This window comes from Macaca fascicularis, chromosome 14 (assembly GCF_037993035.2).
Source record: "Macaca fascicularis isolate 582-1 chromosome 14, T2T-MFA8v1.1".
Classification (NCBI taxonomy): domain Eukaryota; kingdom Metazoa; phylum Chordata; class Mammalia; order Primates; family Cercopithecidae; genus Macaca; species Macaca fascicularis.
In genome coordinates this window covers 16,334,665-16,355,904 of record NC_088388.1, presented here as the reverse complement: position 1 = coordinate 16,355,904, position 21,240 = coordinate 16,334,665, and the positions used below count along the sequence as shown (strand labels likewise).

The 21,240-nt window shown below is 43.6% G+C and overlaps 2 long non-coding RNA genes across 2 annotated transcripts in view; one reads left to right on the top strand and one right to left on the bottom strand.

The window, feature by feature from the left end:
* LOC141408446 (uncharacterized) overlaps positions 1-21,240 on the bottom strand; it is a 49,762-nt gene that overhangs the window by 12,964 nt on the left and 15,558 nt on the right. The window lies entirely within an intron of this gene.
* LOC141408398 (uncharacterized) lies at positions 2,607-19,556 on the top strand. The gene is made up of 2 exons (XR_012422756.1): positions 2,607-2,738; positions 17,210-19,556. It is a non-coding gene; the product is annotated as an uncharacterized lncRNA (long non-coding RNA).

Here is a 21,240-nt window from a genome sequence, read left to right as displayed (position 1 = left end):
GGAGAATGACAGACACTGGGTGGGAGGAGGGAGAGGATCAGAAAAAAACACCTGTCAGGTACTATGCTTATTACCCAGGTGATGAAATTATCTTTACACCAAACCCTCATGACATGCAGTTTATCTGTATAACAAACCTGCACCTGTATCCCTGAGCCTAAAGTAAAAGTTAAAAAATAGGCCGGGTGCGGTGGCTCATGCCTGTAATCCCAGCACTTTGGGAGGCCACAGCTAGGATTGCTTGAGCCCAGGAATTCAAGACCAGCCTAGGCAATATAGTGAGACCCTGTCTTTATAAAAAATACAAAATTATCTAGGCATGGTGGTGTGCACCTGTAGCCCCAGCTAGTTGGGAGGCTGAGGTGGGAGGATCACTTGAGCCTGGAGGATAAGGTTGCAGTGCCATGATGGTGCCACTGCTCTCCAGCTTGGACAACAGAGCAAGATATTGTCTCAAAACAAAACAAAACCCAGTAATGCCCCACATACAGGCTACCGATCAGCCAAGATGTCATGGGGTAGTGCTACAGCTGACCTGGGTGGAGATGTAGAGGGAGCAAGAGATACATTTGGTTGCTTTAAGCCACTGGAATTCAAGAGTTATTTGTGATTGCAACATAATCTAACTTATCCCAACTTATACAGAATGGCCTCATTTTCCAGGATCACATCAACTTAAAATCAGCAAATTATGAAATCCTAGATGGCCCTTCTCTAACCTCTAGAATCTGGCTTTACACAGAATATGTATTTCTTGAATTCATAGAGGGGAACTCCTATTCCCTCTGAGTCAGATCCAAACTCCTTCATCTGCACTCACAACCCTCCATGGCCAGTCATTTCAGCCTTGCCTCCCATTACCCCACAAATGACCAATTTGCTCACTCACCTCCACACCCTTTTCATGTGTTCATTCATTCATTCATGTACTCTTTTATCCAATATGTACTGGTGCCTGCTCTGTGACAGGAAGTGTGTGTGATGCAGAAATGTTTACACAGACGTGGTCTCCCTGACCTGGTGATTTAGTCCCCAGACCTTGGTCTTGCTGTTTCTCTCTGCCAAGAGCATTGTTCTGACCCCTCTCTGCCTGTCTAAGCTGCTAACCTTCCTTCTACACACAACTCAAACCGCGCCTCCGTCCACTAACCCATCACCCCACTTACTCTGGCACACCCTCTCCTTCCTCTCAACTCCTACACCAATCATTTTCTTATTGATTACATGGCAATTAGTTACATCCTGCCTGATAGTCTCTCTCCTATTGTGTTTTGAATGGCTATTGAAATCTCATTATTAAAATATGTATACCTTTTTCTCATGTTGTTAAATAGGTCCATAGAAGCAGCACATCCCCTAATGCAGACTGAACTAATTAATTAAAACCAAGTGTAGTACACATATTTACATTAGAAGACTTGTCTACATTCATCCAACTTTGACCTAGAAAAATGGCACTTTCCCAACAATCATATGAATAAAAGCTCAACATCACTCCTCAATAGAGAAATGCAAATCAAAACCACAATGAAATGCCATGTCACACCAGTCAGGATGGTGATGATTAAAAAGTCAAAAATAACAGATGCTGGCAAGGTTGCAGAGAAAAGGAACTCTTTCATGCTGTTGGTGGGAGTGTAAATTAGTTCGGCCATTGTGGAAGACAGTGAGGTGATTCCTCAAAGACCTAAAGAGACACATGCCACTCTGAGGCAGGAGCATAGGACCTGGAGCCAGGAAACCTAAGAGCTTCGTAGAACTAAATCAGAGACCCATTCGGCTATGACAGAAAACATTCTCTTCATTTACGTAGGGCATACACCCAGTAAATGACTTTGTAACTTTATGCTTTTCATTTACATAAGGTGTACACATGACTTTGTAACTTCACTTCATCCTCTTTTGGTTTTGTTTTGTTTTGTTTTTGAGATGAAGTCTTGCTCTTTCGTCAGGTTAGAGTGCAGTGGCATGATCTCTGCTCATTGAAACCTCCGCCTCCCAGGTTCAAGCAATTCTCCTGCCTCAGCCTCCCGAGTAGCTGGGACTACTACAGGTACATGCCACCATGCCCAGCTAATTTTTGTATTTTTAGTAGAGACAGGGTTTCACCATATTGGCCAGGATGGTCTCGATCTCTTGACGTTGTGATCCACCCGCCTCAGCCTCCCAAAGTGCTGGGATTACAGGCGTGAACTGCCGTGCCCAGCCTACTTCATCCTTTTTATTTACATCAGGTATACACCAAGTAACCAATGGGAAACCTCTACAGGGTATTGAAACCCCAGAAAATTTTGTAACTGGGACCCTTGAGCCGCTTGCTCAGGCCCGCTCCCACCCTGTGGAGTGTGCTTTCATTTGTAATAAATCTCAGCCTTTGTTACTTCATTCTTTCCTTGCTTTGTTTGTGGGTTTTGTCCAATTCTTTGTTCAAAATGCCAAGAATCTGGACACCATCCACCGGTAACATATTTTGGCCAGCCAGCCAGGAAGTAAGCCCAAAGTCTGGGATTTATTTTTCTCCTTTCCCTTTTCCTTTCTACTCCATACAGGGGAATCTCTCTCTCTTTTTTTTTTTTTTTTCTCTCTCTCTCTCTTTCTCTCTTTTTCTTTCCAACTTGGGACCCTTGGTGGACAGTTCCTAAACACAGAGGCAACTGCAGGTTTCTGGCCGTGGCCACTCTCCGGTGAAACCGAGGAGTTTCCGTGTGGAGGCGCCTAACTGCCACCACTTGGTTCAGGTAAGAGGCCTGTGTCTTTTTCCCTTTTTTTTCTCTTTCTCTTTCAGTCTTTCAGTGGTCACTTCCTAGCAGCTCCTCGGCAATTGAGGGTGACTGGCCAGGGCCACTCTCCGGTGTTGCCTGAAGACCAAGGAGTAAATGGGGATAGTTGCCCTGATTGGAGAGGGAAGGACTATTTTCTATCTTTTTTGGTTGTGGTCCCTGATCCCTACGCGTGGCTCCGCTCATTCAGGCAAATTCACATATGTTTCAGGCGACTTAAACCTTTTCTTATGCTAAATTCTTCCCTTCCTCTACTCATCTCACTAAGGACAAAAGAAACCTACCCCGCGTCCAGTGGGTGGGCTTCACGGACATGAAAGTTCATGGAACAGGAAGCATGGGAAAATGTGGCCGTATCAAATTATAAGGATGCTGGAAGTCAAGGTCTTCATCCAGGGACAAAAGGAAAGTTCACAGTAGGTCATCGCCTCTGGAGGGAAAATATGCAAAGCGGCACCAGTGCCCACCTAAGGTCAGAGATGTCTGAAACTCTAAGATTGGACACCAAACAGGGGACACCCCAGGGGATCCCCTGGACCTCAAACTCTGCAAAGGGGATGCCCCTAGCAGAGGTTCTGAGGCCTAGTACTGAGCCCCCCCTAGAATTTTCTCTCGCAGTATTGCCCCCAATATTGTTTGGAATCTGTAGTTTGCTGTTGAATGGGGAAAGTAGGTTGGCGTTGCAATAGCTAGGCTCTTGTGCTGCTGTTCTAAGCAGGGTCAGGCCTGGTTAGTACGTGATGCTCTCCTGTGGTGCTATTTGACCCCAGTATTCTTTGGAGTCTGGGGACTTTGGCCTTTAAAAATCAAATGGCCATGGAAACTGCTGTACCCAAAATTTTGCTTCACAGCCTTCATTGGATTACCTACTGGGGCAAATAAAGTATAACTGATGAGTTTGTATTGCTATCTCATGGCTAGGGTTCCAAAATAAAAGCTATTGGATCTTCATTTATGTGTGTGTACATATGTCTAGATGTGTTTATTTGTATGTACACTTATTGTTGTATATTGTGTCTACTAAATTGGCTTACAAGTAAAAAAGCGCTTATAAATTAAGTCTAAGCAATTTTTGAGTGCACATGACTTAAGTATAACTTTACTAAACAAGATGGTTTTGAAATTATTGGTAAAATAAAAATAGAAATGCCTTCAGAATTGTCAGCACATGGCCACGTGCAGTGGCTCATACCTGTAATCCCAGCACTTTGGGAGGCCAAGGCAGGCAGATCACCTGAGGTCAGGAGTTCAAGACTAGCCTGACCAAAATGGAGAAACCCCATCTCTACTAAAAATACAAAATTAGCCAGCTGTGGTGGCACATGCCTGTAATCCCAACTACATGGGAGGCTGAGGCAGGAGAATCACTTGAACTCAGGAGGTGGAGGTTGCAGTGAGCCAAATCGCGCCATTGCACTCTAGCCTAGGCAACAAGAGTGAAATTTCATCTTTAAAAAAAAAAAAAAAGAATTGTCAGCATACATTTCTGTCTGGATTTTATATTTGTCTCTGCTAGATATATTGAGGTGTCAGGATTTGGCATAGAAGGTTATAAAGCTATAACCCAGCCAAGACAAAATGTTCTTGGTTTGCATGCCTTTTTCTGACAAATGAGAGTAATTTAATGTTGGTAGCTAAATCTTCTGAGTTATTGGCAAAAATACCTATGTATTTAACTTTGAGGCTCTTATTTAGGTTTAGGGGAGCACCTGATGTTCCCTGGCTATTCAAAACAGTAATACTGTCTAATAGCTCAGCTTACAGAAGTAATCTAGATGAACTGTTAAAAATGAAAGAATTGAGTACAGTAAATAAGATATTTTAGGTAAATTTTTGTGTAAATTAAAATCTTAAAATTATTTTTGATGCTCATGGAATATCTGGGTTATTTCCAGTTAAGAAGGGGTTGTGATATGAGGCAATATGTTTCTAAACTTGGGGGAAAAGTTTAGATAATAAAATATTCCTTAAAACCTCATAAAGAATTGGAGATATTTGACTAATCAACATTTTCATAGTTTAAACTCTTAGTCTTGATTAAAGAAAAATAAGAAATATTGTAAAGAAATAAATCGGCTGTTTGGCAATTCTTTTTTTGATATAATTAAGCATGGAGCTGGATTTAGCATGGAGTCAAATTTCACATACCTGCTTGCTTCACACTATGTTTACTGTTTTTCATGGATAGTGCTGGCACTGGAGTACTTACTGGTCATGTGCCTAGAGTGAATTTCTTGATTGCACAGGATGTATGTTGATATTAGTGGACTTAAGGATATTAAATTGTGTATCAGGAATAAAATATGCATTATGTGGGTTTTTAGGGGATCTGGGTAACAATGTAACTTCCAGGGTAGATTGAGTAGGAAAAATTTATGGTTGGTTTTCTGTTTATTTGTTTTTGCTGCTAATTTTCTTTTGTTTGCTATTTATCCTCCTCTGGGCTTTGCTTATGTATGGAGATATATAAAGCCATGATGCCCTTTTTTTTTTTTTTTTTTTTTTAAGACAGAGTTTTGCTCTTATTGCCCAGGCTGGAGTGCAATAGCACAATCTTGGCTCACTACAACCTCTGCCTCCCAGGTTCAAGTGATTCTCCTGCCTCAGCCTCCCTAGTAGCTGGGATTACAGGCATCTGCCATCACGCCCAGCTAATTTTTTGTACTTTTAGTAGAGACGGCGTTTCACTATGTTGCCCAGGCTGATCTCGAACTCCTGACCTCAGGTGACCCGCCCACCTCAGCCTCCCAAAGTGCTGGGATTACAGGCATGAGCTACTGTGCCCAGCTAGCCATGATGCTTTTTTAGTTTCTAGCGGAAGGATTTTATTTGGTTATGTGAATAGTTACTTTGTTTCCCATGCATTTCTAGCAAGTAATCATTTGTTTCATTTATCTGGAATTCCTAAGCTATCTTTGTCTGGCCTCCAAGAACTGATGGAGCATAGTAGCTTTTTCTTAAACCTTAAACTAACTTTTTGGATATTAGGCTTCCTGATACTTTAAGTGTGTTGAGCATACATTTGTAAAGAGCATTTGAGTCATATTTCTCTCTCTGCCTGATTTCTCCAAAATTTGTAAATTATTTGTGAATATTCTAAATTCATGGCAATGCATTTGTTTGCATACAGTTGAGCAGGGTTGCTAGGGCCACTCAGGGAAAGAGAACCCAGAACCTGACATGCCACCAATGAGGTAAGAATTTCTTACCAGTCAGACTTCTGCCCCATCTCTCTGCAAACTGGTTGAATGAATGGTAAAAGATTATAAGAAGAAATAGGAGTGTAAATTTTGTAAACCTTTAACATATTTAATAGACTTTCCAAAATCAAACTTCAGCTTTAAAATTGTCATTTCTGAAATCTAACTTTGGGATGCTACAGAGGGCCCCTGAAGCATCTGAAAGAGAGGTAAACAGGATTATTTGACATGTTTAGTTACATGGGAAGCATTGTCAAAATTTTTAAAAAAAAGTTTAATCTTTTTCAAGTTATATTTTAGTGAATATTAATATACGTTACAAAATTGTATGGGATTTCTAAAATTCTAATTATGTCTGAGTATATACTATCAGTTATAATGCTTATTATGTTAAGTTACTGTAGACCACAGACATAATCAAATTTCCTTGGATAAAACTACTAACCCAAAATTAAATGAATACCGAGAAAATACATTGCCAGATTTGCATGCAAAATCAGCTGATACTGAAATTGTTTAGATACACAATTTGAATGAACTTCATGGGCTAAGTCAAATTACCTATAATAACCCATTAGTTATCAATGCTATGCACCTAAACTGGAGAAACAATTGGTATTCAAGAGGACGTAAATTCAGTGTTAAGCATGGACTCATGGAGAACCAGAATGGCTGCCTTGTCCTTCCTGAGTCCTAAAAGCTTTTGTGATTAAAAGCTCTGCATTCCATGGCCTGAGAAGGACTCTGTACTTCTATATTTGAGAACTTGTGAACAAACTGTAACCTAACTTAGGAATATGCACATGAAACAACAGCTGAGTCTTGCCCAATCCCAGCAACCCAAAATCAGGCCAGGAGATAAGGCACTTGTTAAAACATGGAAGGAGAGATCACCTGCTCTGGATAATAGTGGCCATTTTTATATTGCCCCCTTCCAAACAGATGGAATTACTTCCTTTGTAGTAATTAAGCAGAATGTTTCATCTCTGTAACAAATATTCTTGACTGCATCAGTATCCACCCCCAATATTCCCATTCAATCTTTTAACCAAATTCACATCCTCTTCCCTAGAGACCATCAAGCTACAGACAGTCATGCGACAAGGTTTCCAGCAAGTTCCAAGTGAAGACGTTACCCCCCGCCATCAAGAATGTACCCTGTTTCCACTAGACAGAGTAGGGCGAGAGTTCTGTGATTCCCAATAGGTAGGGACTACACCCCAAGCCAACACGAAGCAGTTACAGAAGAAAGACCATCAATCCCTCTACCTCCCATAAAGATTTATGGGGATCACATCTTTCAGAGGGGAAATGAGGTAATAGAATAGGGCCTGGAGGCAGGGAACCTAAGGACTTCCTAGCACTAAATCAAATGGAAACACCTGAGCTATGACAAGAAATATTGTCTTCATTTATATAGGGCATACACCCAGTAAATGACTTTGTAATTTAACTTCATCCTCTTCATTTACATAGGGCTTGCACCCAGTAACCAATGGGAAACCTCTAGAGGGTATTGAAACCCCAGAAAATTCTGTAACTGGGGCCCTTGAGCCACTTGCTTGGGCCTGCTCCCAAATTCCACCACCAACAATTCGACCCAGCAATCCAATTACTGGGTATATACTCAAAGAAATATAAATGGTTCTATTATAAAGAGACATGCATGTGTATGTTCATTGTAGCACTATTCACAATAGCAAAGACATGGAATCAACCTACCTGCCCATCAATGATAGACTGGATAAAGAAAATGTGGCACATATACATCATGGAATACTATGCAGCCATAAAAAAGAATGAGATCATGTTCTTTGCAGGAACATGGATGGAGCTGGCAGCCATTATCCTTAGCAAACTAATGCAGGAACAGAAAACCAAATATCGCATGCTCTCACTTGTAAGTGGGAACTAGATGATGAGAACACGTAGACACATAGAGGGGAACAATGCACACTGTGACCTTTCAGAGGATGGAGGGTAAGAGGAGGGAGAGGACTAGGAAAAATAACTAATGGACACTAGGCTTAATACCTGGGTGATGAAATAATCTGTACAACAACCCCATGACACAAATTTGCCTATGTCACAAACCTGCACATCCTACACACGTTCCCCTGAACGTAAAATAAATGTTAAAAAATAAATAAATAAAATGGTGGAAAAAAAGGTAATTTCCTATGGTTCAACCTAATAATTTTACTACAAAAAGTAATCTGTTAGCTTTGGAGGCCTCTCCCTTGCTAGGGGTTTCCAGGAGGGAAGAACACACACAACTTGTCCTCACAGGGGTCCCACCCACTGCCTCTACCCCACAGGCCCCAACACTTGCTAAAATCTGTGTCCCTTAGAGAAAGTGTTGGCAGGCATTGGGGAAAGAACTGTTTCTGGGGCATCAGCCCCTTTCAACCTGCTGACAAAGTCCTTCCCTCTCATTCTGCAGTAGGAAAGTTTACAAAGATACAGCAGAAAGAGCAGAGAAAACCAAAAGAGAAGAAGGTACTAATTGTTGAGCATTTACTATATGCCAGGCCCTTAGACTAAGTGTTGTGTATGTATGTGTGTGTGTGTGTGTGTGTGTGTGTGTATATATATATATATATATATCCTCCAGGACAACCTTGAAAAGTGAGCGCTTCCCATTTTCCAGAGAAGGAAACAGGCTTACAGACACGACGTGTCATGCTCATGGTCACTGAGCAGCAAAAGCCAGTGTCCCCTTATCTGTGACATTCACACAGCTGGTTGTTATTTGGGAGTATTTGATGGCTTGTGAAGTCTCTAGCTGACTCCTCTTGTACCCTTCTGCTTGATGGGTACAATCTCCACCACACAGATGCAGAGCTGAGCCCCGAAGACACTGAGCCTCACCTCTCCCATCACACAACAAATGAATGGCAGGAGGACTGCTTCAACAGGGCACGCCAGAATCATCCCACTCAGCCTGGCAGCTTCATTGGCACGGCTGAGCTGGCAACAGGACACTCACGCAGGGCAGCTGAATAATCAGAAGCAGTGAGGCCTGAGCTCTAACCACTATCATTTTAAAGATTATTATGTGCAGTTATTTCAGCTAATTAAACCTTGAATGCCTGCCAGCTCAGCTTCCAGCTCAGAGAGGAAATGCAGGCATGCGTGGCCTCAGCTTCCCTTCCATCCTCTCTCTGCCTTGCAGGGGAAGCAGAGCTCAGGGCCTGGCGATGGAGGGAGCGAGGAGAGCAGCAGAACAAGGGAGGGACCCTCAACCACTGTGGCCACTTCCCCTCGGGAACCCAGAGATTCTGATCCTTGCCATGGGAAAAATCCCCTGACTTTTGTGGCTTCTCGGGTATGGGGAGTTATAGCCTATTCTTTACTGGTTCATCAAGGAAGAGTCAGGTCTGGCTTGAAGCCTGGAATCAATGCCAAGAGCAAAGTTGGGGTCCCAGCTTTGTGGCTGGTAGCTGTGAGGACCTGGACAATTTTCTGTTTTCTCACCTGCATGCTCTCTGAAATTTAGCTTTTGCACATAAATATGGAGGCAGGGTACCTAAAGCTGTGCTTATCTGATACAGTAGCTACAAGCCACACGGAGCAGTTTAAATTTCAATTTCAATCAATTAAAATTAAATTAGATTTAAAATTCCATTTCTCTGTCACACTAGGCAATTTCAAGTGCTCAGCAAGGCTACTGTATTGGACAGGGCAGCTACAGAGCATCTCCATCATCACAGTACGTTCCACGGGACAGCACTGGCCGTGTGATTGAGGGTGTGAACCCTGATTCGACTCAAGGATGCAATCCCAGCTCCCCTGCTTACTGGTAACCCTGGGCAAGTTACTGAACCTCCTCATCCTCAGTTTTCTCATCTATAAAATGGGAAATAATAGGATCCAGCCCAGAGTTGTTGTAAACACTAAATGAGAAATGTGTGTAAGACACTTAGAAGAATGCCAAATAATGGTAAGCACACTATAAATATTAGCTCTTAGTAATGTATTTTGGGGAGTATGTATAAATTCATTCTATTACAGGGCTTTACAGTTCTATGAAGCAATTTCAAAATCACTATCTCATTTGCATTTCACAAGGACTCCATGAGGCTGGCAGGGGCACAAGGAGTCGGCTGAGCCCTTAATAAATACAAGAAGGCAAACTAAAATCCAGAGGTTACCTGACTGCTCAAAAGGGTGGCAGAACTAGGACTTGAACTAAGTGAATAATTTAAGAACTAACATTTATAGACTCCTTTACACCTCATGTCCTATTCCAGCTTTAGCATAATCTCAGGAGGCCAGGAATGTGCCTCCCATGTTAAGAGTGAGGTTCTGGGATGGGATTAATCCCAACACTCACTAGCCCTTACACAGCACGGCCCTTGATGCTCTTCCAGTTGGCCTCCCTCCCTCTCCATGTTCCTTGTCCATTGCCACCTTGGGCTTCCTTACAGCATGGTGGGCCCAGCGTAAGTAGACTTTTACATGGTGGCTGGCTTCCAAGAAAGAGGTGGTGAAGCTGCTAGTCCTCTTTGGTCTTACCTGTATGCCAGGCACTGTCCTGTAATCTCCACAACTCAGTAGGGTAGGTACACGTACGATTCCCATTGTAGTGATGACAAAGGTAAAACACACAGAGGGTAAGTAACTTTCCCAGACTCACACAGCCAGGAGGTGGTAGGGTCAGGACATCAGAGCCCAGGAAGTCTTGACTCCAGCCTGGCTTGAGAGATGTCACCATTCACCTGCCCACATCCCAGGACAGGTGCAGGAAGCAGGAGGACTGAGCTCTTTGTTCCCAGGGCCTATTTCTCTCCCTCTCTCACCTGTGTCCAAGGACAGGAGAGTACGGGCCCCTCTCCCAGCCTCAGGGAACTGCTGGGGGACACAGGTGCCTTTCTGTGCCTCTTGCTATCACCCTGTATTCCTTCGCTAGTGCTGCCGTAACAAAGCAACACAGAACAGAGGGCTTGAACAACAAAAATTTATTTTCTCACAGTTCTGGAGGCCAGAAGTCCCAGATCAAGGTGTCAGCAAAATTGGTTCTTTCTGAGGGCCATAAGGGAAAGATCTGTCCCAGACCCCTTTTTCTGGCTTGTAGAAGGCCTCAGTCTTTCCATGTCTTCACATCCTCTTCCCTCTGTACAGGTCTATACCCAAATCTCGTCTTAGGAAGACCCCAATAGTACTGGATCAGGGCCCACCCTAATAATATCATTTTAATTCAATGACCTCTTTAAAGACTCTATCTCTAAATATAGTCTCAGTGTGAGGTACTGGGAGTTAGAACCTCAATATGTGAATTGGGGAGCATAGGGAACAGTTCATCCCATAACACCCTCTGTCTGCCTCCATCCCTCTTGCTCAAGTCATTTCTTGGCCACCTGGAGATGTTAGTGCGAGCGAGGTTCTGGGGGCAGAACTGTGAGGAGCTGATGAGTGGAAAGGATTGTTGATGGAAATGGAAATTCTGGAGACCAAATGACAACCTAAACCACTGTCCACTGAGATGATGGGGATGGGCCTGTGGGGAAGGAAAGCATTATTAATCATTGCAATTAGCCTGGGCAACATAGCAAGATCTTGTCTCTATAAAAATAAAAATAAAAATTGCCGGGTGTGGTGGCATGTGCCTGCAGTCCTAGCTAGTCAGAAGGCTGAGGCAGGAGGATACCTTGAGCCCAGGAATTTGAGTTTACAGTGATCTATGATTGTGCCACTGCACTCCAGCCTGGGCAACAGAACTAGACCCTGTCTCTAAAGATTTTTTTAAATTCACTGAAATGTACTGACTACCTTCTCATTTCATCCCCACAACAGGCCTGTGATACCAAGTTGGTGTTATTATCCCATTTATAGTTAAGAAAAATGATACTCAGAGTGATTTTTAAAACATATGGGTTGAGGAAGCCATGGAGCTAAGGATCATGAGTCCTAACTTCTCAGGTTAAGAGCCAGATCAGGCCGGGCACAGTGGCTTACGCCTGTAATTCCAGCACTTTGGGAGGCCAAGGTGGATAGATCATTTGATGTGAGGAGTTTGAGACCAGCCTGGCCAACATGATGAAACCCTGTCTCTACTAAAAATACAAAAAGTTAGCTGGGTGTGGTGGTGCACAACTGTAGTCCCAGCTTCTAGGGAGGCTGAGGCAGGATAATTGCTTGAACCCAAGAGGCAGAGGTTGCAGTGAGCCCAGATAGTGCCACTGCACTCCAGCCTGGGTGACAGAGCAAGGCCACATCTCAAAAAAAAAAAAAAAAAAAAAAGCCAGATAATTCATTCTACTTGTTTGATGATTATGTAAAATTAATAACAAAGCTTTACTCTGAGTATGAAAATACACAAAAACGATTGCTATACCCAAAAAAGTCTCTGACACATACACCCACACACACAAAAGGGTATTTCATTCATGCTGAACCTATGCAAAGTTAAATTAAGTAACTCATCAAAAGTCACCACCTAGCATATGGCAAAGCTGGCGCTGATTCATCCATGTTTTCTCAACATTAGCATGCAGGACGGGTAACTGGAAAAAGATCTCACTAACCTAGAGATCTCAGAGCAGAGTTCTGGAATGAGTAGGCTCAGTAGTCACCCTGCTTGGTGGGTGTAGAGATGGAGTTTGAAAGGTTCTGGGTGTGGTCAGTAGTATATAAAAATGGTGCCATAGATTCCTTCCCTCCCTGCTCTTGCTCACAACTCCTCACATCAAGAAGTTAGGTCTTTTTTTTCTCCCCTTCAACTTGCATTGGCCTTGTGATTTTCCCTAGTGACTGAAATATGACAGAAATGACACTGTGCCCATTCTGAACCCAGACCAAAGAGGACTAGCAGCTCTGCTACCTCTTTCTTGAAAGCTAGCCACCAAGTAAAAGTCTAGTTACCTTGGGTCCACCATGCTGCAAGGAAGCCCAAGGTAGCTATGGACAGGGACACATAGAGAGATAGGACAGCCAAGTGGAAGAGTACCAAGGTGACAGATACATGCATGAAGCTTTCTTAGGCTTTCCATCCCAGCCCCAGCTTGCAACTGAGTGAGTGACTAGAGCAGAAGAACCACCCAGCTGAACCCTGCCCAAATTCCTGACCCATAGAATAATGAGAAAGCATATATCATTGTTGTTTTAAGCCATTAAGTTTAGGGATAGCTTATTTTGCATCAAGAGTTAGTTGAAATACTACTCAGAGGGGGAGGAGTTATGGAGGTGTGTTAGAAAAAAGATATGTCATCAACAGGCAGGGTGTGGGGTGGGCAGGTCAAGACAAGAACCAGCAAGAGAATGTCATGAGCCTTAGCTGGGCAGACAAGGTCTTCTACAGTCTGGCCCCATGATGCTCCCTGGCACTTCAGGCACACATAACTATGGGATGATCTCTAAGTCTCATACAGCTTTGCCTTTGCACATGCCATTTCTTCCTCTTGGTGTGCCATTTGCCCACTTATCCTTCCAGATCCAGTTCAAAGACAGAACAAAAACCCATAGGAAGGCAATGGGTTTTAAGGCCCTTAGAGTCTGACTCCTGTCTGTTTCTCCATCTTCATCTCTTACCCTCTCCTCTCTCTGTGCTCCAAACACATGGGTCTTATTATAATAGTTCTTTGCACCTTTTGCTCCTTCCCTTGCACTTTTTTCTCCTTCCCTCTACAGAATCTTTGGAGGTGCTGTTTCCTCTGCTAAGGATGCTTCCCCACCTCCACACTCATTCCATTCCACTTGGCCTAGTTAATTCCTGCTCCTCCTTCAACTATCAACTGAAGCATTTCATCTTCAGAGAAGCCTCCCATAGATCCCAAAGTCAAGTCTGGCTCCCTTGTTATTTATTCTCATAGCACCATGTTCCTGCCTTGCCCCCAGGGTTATTCTGAGAAATATGACGCTCCTGTTCCCATAGATTATCAGCTCCTTTAGGTCAGGGACCATATCTGTCTGTGGCCTCCCCTATATCTCCAGTGCCTAGAACAGTTTATGGCACTCAGTAAATACTTATTGAATGAAAAAATAAATATTATCTCCTTTAAATAGCTTTAATTGACACTCCTCTCCCTCTGAGATTCAGGCTTTCTTTCTCTTCTTAGTTCCCAAGACACTTAGTTTTTATCTCTGTACATCTTATGCTGAACTGTTCTAGTTATGTTTGTCACCCCTTCTAAACTGTGACTATGATAAGGCCCAGGTCCTGTTTGTTTATCTATCCCAGGAGCACAGCTCTGAAACTGGTGCAGACTAATTTGTCCATTGTAAAATGTAGAAGCTAGGAAAGATGGAAGGTGGATATGCATGCTAGTGGCGAGATTCCCCATCTCATCGTGTTCAGAAAACCAAAGATGTTCTTTAGAAAACCATGCCAGTGTACCAGTCAGGACTCTCAAATAACTGAAAAAGTCAGCAGCCTTCAGGTATGGTGGGACCCAGGGTCTCACATGCAATGGCTTTAGGATGTGGCCTCTGTCTTTCTCTCAACACTATGTTTTGCTGTGTTAGCCTCACTCTCAAGCAGGCTTTATCTATACTTACTAACTTCCAAAAGCTCTAGGTTATATCCTTCTAACTATAAGTCTACTATTTAAAAAGAGAGATTCTGTTCCCCAATAGTTCAAACAAAAGTTCACCAATAGATGCCAAAATTATTACAGAGAAAAAAAGAAAAAAAGGCTTACCAGTAGAATCTCATGGGACCAATTTGGTCACATGCCCACCCCTGGGCCAATCACTGTGGCCTAGAAGAATCAACACTGTAATTTATCAAACATACATCACTTGCCCATTCCTGGAGCTAGAGATAGAATCAGTCCCACCGAACCTATGGGTTTAAAGTGGGCTCAGCAATCAGGAGACAGGGCAATGGACACTGAGCACATAAAGTCCACCACATTCACTCTGCCCAGACTTTACAGCTCTGTTCACTGGAGCTCCAAACACACCGAAGGGTCTGCAAGGGGTGTTGCTGCAGAGGCCATGAGAGGCTGCACATAGTGACATTTCCCACTCACTGTGGCTCTAAGATTTCACTTGAGCGGAGCAGAGCCTGACTTTCCATCATCCTGCTCTCCTCCCACCAGCCCAGAAGCCTGGTAGTGTGAAAGCCAGAGACTCCATGACTAAGGTGCCCTGGGATGGAGAATCCCCTCATCCCTCCTGACCAAGCTCCTCCTACAGAGAGAACCCACACCAAGAAAAAGCACTTAGCCTTGATGCTGGTTTCCTGTCGCTGCCCTTCCTATTGAGACGTCATTGGCGTTGGCTCCCTTCCTGACTTTTCTATTTTTTTCCAGCTCCTGTTAAAGAGGCAACAGGACTATAAAAGATTTATCTCATAACCTAGTGTTTCAGGCTCTGTCTCCCTGTTGGTTAGACTCCCTGACAGATTAATAAATTAACAATTTATTGATTGTTTAGTTTGATGGATGGATGGATGGATGGATGGATGGATGGATGGATGGATGGAGAGATGGGCGGATGGATGGATGGATGCAGGGATGGACAGATAGAGGAATGCAATGAAAGGTGGATGAATTGGTTCTGAGTGCCCTCAGAACACTCTATCTCCTCATCTTCTCATATTTACCACCCTAGGCTCCAGATTACTATAAATATAGAAAGCCCTTTTTCTTGTCCTGAAATCAGTTTACTAGCCCTCTCTTATTATAACAATGACTGATATTTAACATGGTTAATTATTATCCAGCACTTACCCTGAGCTAAGTACTCATTCAATCTTCATAATTCCATGGTCTGGGTGCTGTTATTGTCTACAGTTTACAGTGAAGGAAACCAAGGCTCAGAGATAGGAACTTGTCCAAGGCACACAGCCAGTCAATGGCAGAGCCACAACTCAAAGTGTGTGACCTTAGCCACTATCTTCTAGGTCCCTATGAACACAAACCTCAGTCCTGTCTACACCAATTTTATCCTTCTCCCTTGAACATGTCATATCTTTATTCATGGTGCACTGCCTTGAATAAGGTCTTCCTCCTCACCTCTTTGTAGACTCATATCAAGGAATACATTCATCAAAGTAACACTAAGCTACACTCTGAACAAATAAACCCTCAAATTTCAGTAGCTTATCACAACAAAGATTTATGTCCTGCTCATGTCATGGACTAATTTGGGGCAAGTGGCCCTCCTGCGTCTGATAGGGGGCCTCCAACAGAGGAAGGGAGAGGTGGAAGAGGAGCACTGGCTCTTTGCTGCCTCAGCCTAAAGGGAACACATGTCACTCTTGCTCACATTTCACTGACTCAACCAATTACTGTGTGGACATTTGGCGAACACATCCCATCTCTGCCACAAAGAGCCATACACTCCCGCCAAGGGTCACGCAGAAGATAAAGGCTCAGCCAGCCCAGTCAGTACAAATTGGGAGGGTAGGAGAGGACAAAAGAGCCAAGATTCAAGCTGGTGGCTGGGGAGTGGGGAGAGATGGCTAGGATTCTGGAATTACCCAGGTACAAAGCACCCAACACTTGGGTGGTACCCCATGTCTATTGTCTTGAATATTGCTCACCAGTGAGCCAACCCTAAGCTTCTTGGCTAAGACTCAGAACTCTTGTTTTCTAAGTTTATGGCTGTTAATTACAGGATTTGACCTGAATTAAGTGAACAATGCAATAAGAATAACAATCCCTGACTTTTCAGACTTTAGAGTTTCCAAATCATACAGCAATCATCTCATTTGACCCTCACAATAACCCTATGACGTGGGTATGCTATCTGTACCTCTATTGTGCGATAAGGAAATTTAGAGAAGGATGATGTAATTGACCGAAGTCGCTCAAAACCTGTGCGTGCTGGAATACATCTCAGTGCCAGTTTTCTAACACGTGCTAGGGGCTCTTTCTTCCACAGTTCAGCTGTATCTCATGCAAATTTCTATGGAAATCGGCAATGTGAAAATGAACATCCATAGGATTTGAATTCAAAAGCTTGGGTTCTCTGTGCACCAAGGAGTTATTTAAGCGTGCAGGTGTTGAAGTCAGATGGCCTGGGTTTTAATCCCAGTTCTGCCACCTGCTAGCTGGGTGATAGCTGGCAAGTTAATCTACTTGGGCTCGCTTTCCTCATTTGGAAAATAAGGATCCACTGTACCTAACCCATAAGATTATGGTGAGGATTAATGAGACAAGGAATATAAAATGCTTAGTACAATGCCTAGCTCAACATTAGAACTTAATAAACACTGAATGATGCTGCCAAAATCTTTCTTGGAGACAAAAAGATGCCACTATTCCTTCCTTCCTCCCCCAGAGCATGATCGTGTCTCACTACGTGATACTCTTGGCTTCAGCTGGAGAACAAACTGACCACCTAACCCGGCTTCACGTGCAACTGCCCGCGAGAAGAGAATGTTCTTTTCTTTGTCTGAGATTCGGCACTGGTCACTGCTGCCAATCCCAGGCCTTTGTCTCAGATTTGCTGCCACCCAGAGGACATTTCATGCCATGCCAGGATAACTCTCCAAAGTATTCCTTGGGATAGTGGTTTTCAAAAGAAAGTAGGACGTGGGGGTGGGGGAGGAAAAGGAAAACATATCCAGCTCTTGGAGGCAGATGAGACTGTGGGGGTTGAAAGAATCTTGCAGGGGACCCTGGCGTGCCCTCCACTCTGTGCACTTGAGGTTGTCTGATTTCGGTGAAGCTGAAGAGAGAGAAAAGGGGAAAGGGAGCCAAAAGGATCCTGTCTGTCTTCACCAGCACCAGGAATGTATGTCAGCTGGTGCTTCCAAGGGGTGTCAGCTCCACCTCGTGGAATGAGAGCCAGTGATTTGTTTCTGATGCAATTCTTCAGCCAGTAAACACAGGAACAAGGAAGTTATGGCATGACCTTTCTAAAGATCCTTAAAAATACACCAGCCTAAGGGACTTGTATGGAGAATATGTAAAGAACCCTTGCAACCTGGCAGAGCATGGTGGCTCATGCCTGTAACCTCAGTACTTTGGGAGGCCAAGGTGGGAGGATCACTTGAGCCCAGGAATTCAAGACCCACCTGGGCAACATAGTGAGACCTCGTCTCCACAAAAAAAAAAAAAAAAAAAAAAAAAATCAGCAAAGGATTTTGTATTAGTCTGTTCTCACATTGCTATAAAGAAATATCTGAGACTGGATAATTTCTAAAGAAAAGAGGTTTAATTGGCTCATGGTTCTCCAGGCTACACAGGAAGCATAGCAGCTTCTGGGGAAGCCTCACGGAGCTTTCAATGATGGCAGAAGGCAAAGGAGGAGCAAAGAACTCATATGGCCAGAGCAGGAGGAAGAGAGACAGCAAGGAGATGCTACACACATTTAAACAAGATCTCACGATAACTCACTCACTATCAGGAGAACAGCACTGAGGGAATGGTGCTAACCCATTCATGAGAATTTGGACCCATGATTCAAGTACCTCCCACCAGGCCCCATCTCCAACACTGGGGATTACAATTCGATATGAGATTTGGTGGGAGCACAGATCCAAACCATAGCAGGTCCAAGTAGATATTTTTTTTAAAAGCCAATAAGCACATGGAAAGGTGTTCAGCATGATCAGCCATCAGGGACATGCGAAGCAAAATGACAAAGACATGACCTCACACCCACAAGGTGAGCTAAAATCAAAAAGACAGGTGTTGGTGAGAATGTGAAGAAACCAGAACCCTCACACACTCCGGGGGGTGGTTGGGAGAATGGAAAATGGATGCAACTTCTTGAAAAATAGCCTGGAGGCTTCCCAAAAGGTTATAGAGTTACAGTATGACTCAACAATTCCACTCCTAGTTATATATATCCAAGAGATGAAAACATATATCCACACAAAAACACGCACACAAGTTCCCACAAAAGCATTATTCGTAACAGCCAAGAGGTGAAAACAACCCAAATATGCACCAAATAAGATGTGTATAGTCAGCAGGGTGCAGTGGCTCATGCCTGTAATCCCAGCACTTTGGGAAGCGGAGGCGGGCAAGTCACTTGAGGTCAGGATTTCAAGACCAGCCTGGCCAACACGGTGAAACTGGTCTCCACTAAAAATACAAAAAATTAACCAGGCGTGGTGGCGCAAGCCTGTAATCCCAGCTACTCAGGAGGCTGAGGCAGGAGAATCAATTGAACCCATGATGCGGAGGTTGCCGTGAGCTGACATTGCGCCATTGCACTCCAGCCTGGCCTGTTTCAACAAAAAAAAAGAAGAATGTCTATAGTCATACAATGGAATGTTATTTGGCAATAAAAAGGAATGAAGAACCAACACATGCTATAACATGGAGGAACCTTGAAAACATTATGCTAAATGAAAGAAACAGTCACAAAGAAGCGCATACTGCATAATTTTCTTATATGAAATGAAATGTTCAGAATAGGCAAATCTATAGAGACAGAAAGTAGATTTGCAGTTGCCTAGGGCTGGTGCAGGTATGAGGCTGAGGGTGGGGGTAGATGATTATGGCTAAGGGGTACAAGGTGTCTCTATGGGGTGATGAAACTGTTCTTAAATTGCTTGTGATGATGGTTGCACAACTCTGAATATACTAAATGCCATTGAATTGTACACTTTAAATGGGTGACTTATATGGCAGGTAAATTATTTATCAATAAATCTGCTAAAAAACAAAATAAATCAAGCTCTTCTTTGTACACCTGCTTGAGGCAAGGGCAGTTTCCAAGCCCCTGTGTTCCCAACAGTATGAATCACAGAAGGAAAACAAAATCAGGACCTCTGGAGGCTGGAAGCAGGAGAGTTGTGTTGTACTGTGACCCTCAGTGCCCAGAGGGCTCTTCAGTCCTGGCAGCAGCTCATTGCCAGTGGCCAGCATGGCCAGGCCCATTGAAGCTGGAGGATACACTGTAACAGGCTGACACCATGTACCAAGGAGAGTAACACAGCTCTACTAGCACCAGGTATGGCTGTAAGGCCGGGTGGGGCATAAACTCTGCCAGGTCACACATGGGCTCCAGACCCACAGACACCTGCTCTAAAGACAGAGACAGAACAGAAACAACATGAGCTGTGGCAACAGACAGATCCAAATTGGTACCATGTCCCTTCTGTCTATCAGTTCTATGACCTCAGGCCTATACTCATCTTTTAGAAAATTCAATAATAATGCCTATCAAGTAAACTGCCCTCACTCTCCCCCTCCCCAGTTTGTTTTCTTTTGTTGGGCTAACATTTATTGAAGGCTTACTAGGTTATAAGCAAACGCTGTACAGGCATTAATATCTCTGTTAGTCTTCACTGCAGCCCTGGACAAATCCAGAATGATTTCTTATTATGCCATTTTTAGATATGAAGGAACTGAGGTTCAGAGAAGTCAGACAACTTCTCCATTGTCACAAAGCTAGCAAGTGGCAAAGCCACTATGCCCAAGTCATCATTTTAAGTGTCATACTATACTCTATCCATATAGCAAGAGTGACATTTCATAAGTCAATAAAGAGCTTGACACAGAGTTGGGCCCTCAGAAAAGAGTCCTGAGAGCCAGGTGTATCAGTCTGTCCCCACACTGCTATAAAGAAATACCCGAGACTGGGTAATTTATAAAGGAAAGAGGTTTAATTCACTCACAATTCTGCATGACTGGGGAGACCTCAGGAAACTTACAATCAGAAGGGAAAGCAGAAGGTGAAGGGAAAGCAAGGAACTTCTTCACATGCAGGCAGGAGACAGTGTGAGCAAACGGGGAAGAACCCCTTATAAAACTATCAGATCTCGTGAGAACTCACTATCACAAGAATAGTATGGGTGAAACCACCCCCATGATGCAATCACCTCCCACCAGCTCTCTCCCTAGACACATGCGGATTACAATTCAAGATGAGATTTTGGTGGAGGCACAGCCAAACCATATCACCAGGGTACCAAAATCATTCCCCCTGAGTGATGTCCCTATCCAGAGGCCACAGACAGGACACCTGGCATGAGAAGGTGACATAGTTTGGATGTTTATTCCCTCCAAATCTCATGTTGAAATGTGACCTCCATTCTGCAATTATACAAGTAATAAGAATAAAACAAAACGAAACAAACAAAAAAGAAATGTGACCTCCATGTTGGAGGTAGAGCCTAATGGGAGGCATTGGAACATGGGGATGAATCCCTCATGAATGGCTTAGTGCCATCCCTTGGTGATGAGTGAATTCTCTCTGTTAGTTCGTGTGAGATATGATTAAGAGTCTGAGACCTCCCTCTTCTCTCTCCCACTCTCACCATGTGACACATCTGCACCCCCTTTGCCTTCCTCCATGATTGTAAGCTTCCTGAGGCCCTCACCAGCTGCAGATGCCAGTGCCACACTTCCTGT